We start from the raw sequence: 6,463 nt of genomic DNA, 5'->3' as shown, positions 1-6,463 counted from the left end.
GGTAGACTTTTCCAACGTAAGTGTGAAATCGCAAGGAATGAGCCCCGTGACTGTCCCACAGAAATACTTAGTGTAGAATGCCTGTCCCCATTCGAATCTTGTTCTGTGAGAAGTGTTTTCAAGACTAGGAGAGAGAGCAGATGGAACGTGTCAAGGTTTAATTGGGAGAAGGAAGTCCATCAGGAAAGCCATACACGTAAGGATGAGAAGCACTTTAGCATGAAACGGTGAAGGCATCTTGAATGGGCCCTATGACGGTGCTGGAGAAAACTCTTCTGAACTAAGTTTCCCTCAGCTGTCCTATGGTTTCAGTGAGATGAAAGTGTTTCCGTAGTGGGTGTGAAGGTGTATGGGACATGGCCTAGACTTAACTCTCCGTGTCGAATGTGCCTACAGTCGTGACATGAAGAACGATGTATGGAAATGGATGATATGAGCAAGCCTAAGGAAGATGGCATACGTTTTTTTAACTCTAAGAAGAAATCTATAGTGTTGCCGTCCATCGACTACCATCTATTTTCGTAAGGTTGGAAGCAGCTTGTTAAACCTTGTGTGCAAGGAAAGAGATGGAACACGATCCTGTAGAGAGAGGAACACGTTGTGCGGAGGGTTCTTTCCTTTACGTCCTCTCTCATGCAGGTGGATGGGTCTTCAAATGGACGTGGGCTCGGCTCAGGCCTAGTAGTCTTACACTAAACTCTGAGAAACAAGGCCATGTCAAACAGGCTTTCATGCGAACATCTTGGTTCTTGAAGATAAAGGCCCTTGGAGATATATGTGTTGTTCTCTCAGGGAAGGTTCTTATACTCACCTCTCAAGAAACAAACCTTCAGGGAAATAGTCTTTCCACTACCACCTATAGGGACGAAGATGGAAGCAATTTCCAACGTTCGCAGTGAAGGCACAAATACTGTGTCATGTACCACTGCTTGAGAAAGAAGTTGTGTCAAAAGTTTCTCCTTACTCAGATCTTCTTTGAGGAAGCTAGAAGCGTTTTCAGTTCTTCGCGTGAAAGCGCAAGGAGAATGCCATAGGCCGAATTGTGAAGAAAAATGTGGGTCGAATGGTACCATCAGGTCACAAGTGGTCCCCTACAGAGGTGTGTGTCTGGAAATCGGAGGAAGCGTAAGGAACGTGCTATACACTTAGTTGTATAAAACAACGCTGTAGGGGGGCGGTCCTTCGACTGCCATCTCCTCTGCTAAGAAACGAAGCTGCTTGAGGCAAAGCGTGAAAGAAAGCAGAGGGGAAGCGTGATCTACCTTACTCGCGGAACAACTTCTTATGGAGTCCATTTCTAAATGAACACCATTCATGGGTCACGAATAAAAGCGTCTTCCAAAGTATGCGAGTTAGGCAGAGGAAAGGCATACACGAATCTCTGCGAACCAAGTCTATCTCAAACGCGACTTCGAGCTCCCTTCTGGGTTCGCGAGGAATTCATAGTCACAAACGTATGTGTTGAATCCTAAACAAAGGGAGTACTATTCAGTCTGAAGAAACACCACTGCAGAGAAACCGTGTTTCTACTAACATCTTCCCTGAACAGGGTAGACTTTTCCAACGTAAGTGTGACATCGCAAGGAATGTGCCCCGTGCCTGTCCCACAGACATACTTAGTGTAGAATGTCTGTCCCCATTCGAATCTTGTTCTGTGAGAAGTGATTTCAAGAGTAGGAGAGAGAGCAGATGGAACGTGTCAAGGTTTTCATTGTGAAAAGGATATCCATCAGGAAAGCCACACACGTAAGGATGAGAAGAACTTTAGCATGAAACGGTGAGGGCATCTAGAATGGACCCTGTGACGGTGCTGGAGAAACCTCTTGTGAAGTAGGCTTCCCTCAGCTGTCCTATGGTTTCAGTGAGATGAAAGTGTTTTCCGTAGTGGGTGTGAAGGCGTAAGGGACATGGCCTAGACTTAACTCTCCATGTCGAATGTGCCTACAGTCGTGATATGAAGAACGATGTATGGAAATGGATGATGTGAGCAGGCCTAAGGAAGATGGCATATATTTGTTTAACTCTAAGAACAAATCTATAGTGTTGCCGTCCTTCGACTACCATCTCTTTTCGTAAGGTTGGAAGCAGCTTGTTAAAATCTGTGTGCAAGGAAAGAGATGGAACGCGCGATCCTGTACAGCGAGGAACACGTTGTCCGGAGGGTTTCTCTCCGTTAAGTCATGTCTCATGCAGTTGGATGGGTCTTCAAATGGACGTGGGCTCGCCTCAGGCCTAGTGGCCGTACACTGAACTCTGAGAAAGAAGGCCACGTCAAACAGGCTTTCGTGCGAACATCTTGGTTCTTGAAGATAAAAGCCCTTGGAGATATGTGTGTTGTTCTCTCAGGGAAGGTTCTTATACTCACCTCTCAAGAAACAAAACTGCAGGGAAATAGTCTTTCCACTACCACCTACAGGGACGAAGATGGAAGCAATTTCCAACGTTCGCAGTGAAGGCAAAAATACTGTATCATGTACCGTTGCTTGAGAAAGAAGTTGTGTCGAAGGTTTCTCCCTACTCAGATCTCGTTTCAGGAAGCTAGAAGTGTTTTCAATTCTTCGCGTGAAAGCACAAGGAAAATGCCATAGGCTGAATTGTGAAGAAAATGTGGGTCGAATGTTACCACCAAGTCACAAGTTGACCCCTATAGAGGTGTGTGTCTGGAAATCGGAGGAAGCGTAAGGAACGTGCTATACACTTAGTTCTAAAATACAACGCTGTGGAGGTGCGGTCCTTCGCCTGCCACCTCCTCTGCTAAGAAACGAAGCGGCTTGAAGCAAAGTGTGAAAGAAAGCAGTGGAAAAAAAAAAGAAAGAAAGCAGAGGGGAAGCGTGATCTACCTTACTCGCAGAACAACTTCTTACGGAGGGCTTTTCTCAACGAACACCATGCATGCGTCACGAAGATAGAAGCGTCTTCCAAAGTATGCGAGTTAGGCAGAGGAAAGGCATACACGAATCCCTGCGAACCAAGTCTATCTCAAACGCGACTTCGAGCTCCCATCTGGGTTCGCGAGGAATTCATAGTCACAAAACGTATGTGTTGAATCCTAAACAAAGGGAGTACTATTCAGTCTGAAGAAACACCACTGCAGAGAAACCGTGTTTCTACTAACATCTTCCCGGAACATGGTAGACTTTTCCAACGTAAGTGTGAATTCGAAAGGAATGTGCCCCGTGCCTGTCCCACAGACATACTTAGTGTAGAATGTCTGTCCCCATTCGAATCTTGTTCTGTGAGAAGTGTTTTCCAGAGTAGGAGAGAGAGCAGATGGAACGTGTCAAGGTTTTCATTGTGAGAAGGAAATCCACCAGGAAAGCCATACACATAAGGATGAGACGCACTTTAGCATGAAACAGTGAAGGCATCTTGAATGGGCCCTGTGACGGTGCTGGAGAAACCTCTTGTGAAGTAGGCTTCCCTCTGCTTTCCTATGGTTTCAGTGAGATGAAAGTGTTTTCCGTAGTGGGTGTGAAGGCGTAAGGGTCATGGCCTAGACTTAACTCCCCGTGTCGAATTTGCCTACCGTTGTGACATGAGGAACGATGTATGGAAATGGATGATGTGAGCAAGCATGAGGAAGATGGCATTCGTTTGTTTAACTCTAAGAACAAATCTATAGTGTTGCCGTCCTTCGTCTACCATCTCTTCTCGTAAGGTTGGAAGCAGCTTCTTATACCTTGTGTGCAAGGAAAGAGATAGAGCGCTCTTTTCTGTACATCGGGGAACTCGTTGTGCGGAGGGTTTCTCTCCTTTAAGTCCTGTGTCATGCATGTGGATGGGTCTTCAAATGGACGTGGGCTCGCCTCAGGGCTAGTAGCCTTACACTGAACACTCAGAAACAAGGCCACGTCAAACAGGCTGTCATACGAACATCTTCGTTCTTGAAGATAGAAGCCCTTGGATATATATGTATTCTTCTCTAAGGGAAGGTTCTTATACTCATCTCTCAAGAAACAAAACAGCAGAGAAATAGTCTTTCCACTACCGCCGACAGGGATGAAGATGGAAGCAATTTCCAACGTTCGCAGTGAAGGCACAAATACTGTGTCATGTACCACTCTTGAGAAAGAAGTTGTGTCGAAAGTTTCTCCCAACTCAGATCTTGTCTCAGGAAGCTAGAAACATTTTCAGTTCTTTGCGTGAAAGCGTAAGGAAAATACCATACACTTAATTTTAAAGAAAAATGTGGGTCGATTGTAACCACCAACTCACAAGTTGTCCCCTTTAGAGGTGTGTGTATGGACATCGGAGGAAGCATAAGCAACGAGCTCTGCAATTAATTCTTCAAGAACAATGGTGTGGAGGAGCGGTCCTTCGATCCCTTCTGCTTTCCTAAGGATCGAAGCGGCTTTACACCAAGTGTGAAGTCTTGTGTCATGAAGTTGGAAGGCCTTCAAACGTACGGGAGCTAGCCTCAGTAGAGCCTTACGCTGAACTCAGAGAAACAAGGGCATGTCAAAACTGATTTCCTGCTCACATCTTGGTTCGGGAAGAATGAAGCCTTCTGAGCTATATGTGTCAGTGCCTTACACTCACCTCTCAAGGAACAACATGGTAGAGGGCAATAGTCCTTCTACTGCCATCTACAGGGAAGAAGATGGAAGAACGTTCCAACGGTCACAGCGAAGGCACAGGTACTGGGCCATATAGCACTGCTTGAGAAAGAAGTCGTGTCGAAAGCTTCTCCCAACTCAGATCTTGTTTCGGTAGAGAGAAGCGTTTTCAGTACTTGATGTGAAAACACAAGGACAACGCCCCATGCTGAATGGTGAACAATAGAGTGGTTCGAATGTGACAAGCAACACACTCGTTGTCTCCTAGAGAGGTGTCTGTCTGGAAATGAGAGGAAGCGTAAGGAATGTGCTATATACTAAGGTCTACAAAACAGCGCTGTGGAGGTGCGGTCCTTCGACTGCCATCTCCTCTGCTAAGAAACGAAGCGGCTTGAAGCAAAAGGTGAAAGAAAGCAGAGGAAAAAAATAAAAAGAAAGAAAGAAAGCAGAGGGGAAGCGTGATCTACCTTACTCTCGGAAAAACTTCTTACGGAGAGCTTTTCTCAACGAACACCATGCATCCGTCACGAAGAGAGAAGCGTCTTCCAAAGTATGCGAGTTAGGCAGAGGAAAGGCATACACGAATCTCTGCGAAGCAAGTCAATCTCAAACGCGACTTCGAGCTCCCATTTGGGTTCGCGAGGAATTCATAGTCACAAAACGTATGTGTTGAATCCTAAACAAAGGGAGTACTATTCAGTCTGAAGAAACACCACTGCAGAGAAACCGTGTTTCTACTAACATCTTCCCTGAACAGGGTAGACTTTTCCAACGTAAGTGTGAAATCGCAAGGAATGTGCCCCGTGCCTGTCCCACAGACATACTTAGTGTAGAAAGTCTGTCCCCATTGGAGTCTTGTTCTGTGAGAAGTGTTTTCAAGAGTAGGAGAGAGAGCAGATGGAACGTGTCAAGGTTTTCATTGTGAGAAGGAAATCCATCAGGAAAGCCATACACGTAAGGATGACAAGCACTTTAGCATGAAACGGTGAAGGCATCTTGAATGGGCCCTGTGACGGTGCTGGAGAAACCTCTTGTGAAGTGGGCTTCCCTCAGCTGTCCTATGGTTTCTGTGAGATGAAAGAGTTTTCGTAGTGGGTGTGAAGGCATAACGGACATGGCCTAGACTTAACTCTCCGTGTCGAATGCGCCAAAGTCGTGACATGAAGAACGATGTATGGAAATGGATGATGTGAGCAAGCCTAAGGAAGATGGCATACGTTTGTTTAACTCTAAGAACAAATCTATAGTGTTGCCGTCCTTCGACTACCATCTCTTTCGTAAGGTTGGAAGCAGCTTGTTAAATGTTGTGTGCAAGGTAAGAGATGGAACGCGCGATCCTGTACAGCGAGGAACACCTTATGCGGAGGGTTTCTCTCCTTTAAGTCCTGTGTCATGCAGGTGGATGGGTCTTCAAATGGACGTGGGCTCGCCTCAGGCCTAGTAGACTTACACTGAACTCTGAGAAACAAGGCGACGTCAAACAGGCTTTCGTGCGAACATCTTGGTTCTTGAAGATAAAGTTCTTTGGAGATATATGTGTTGTTCCCTAAGGGAAGGTTCTAATGCTCACCTCTCAAGAAATAAAACTGCAGAGAAATACTCTTTCCACTACCACCTACAGGGATGAAGATGGAAGCAATTTCCAACGTTCGCAGTGAAGGCACAAATACTGTGTCATGTACCACTGCTTGAGAAAGAAGTTATGTCGAAAGATTCTCCCTACTCACATATTGATTCAGGAAGCTAGAAGTGTTTTCAGTTCTTCACGTGAAAGCGCAAGGAATATGCCATAGGCTAAATTGTGAAGAAAAATGTGGGTCGAATGTTACCACCAAGTCACAAGTTGTCCCCTATGGAGGTGTGTGTCTGCAAATCGGACGAAGCGTAAGGAACGTGCTATACCCTTA

This window comes from Eumetopias jubatus, unplaced genomic scaffold (genome assembly GCF_037043125.1).
Source record: "Eumetopias jubatus isolate StellerSeaLion01/CBP00866 unplaced genomic scaffold, mEumJub1_p1.0 scaffold_10, whole genome shotgun sequence".
In the NCBI taxonomy this organism is placed as follows: Eukaryota; Metazoa; Chordata; class Mammalia; order Carnivora; family Otariidae; genus Eumetopias; species Eumetopias jubatus.
The sequence above is the reverse complement of the archived record's forward strand: the minus strand, read 5'-3'. Positions refer to the sequence as shown.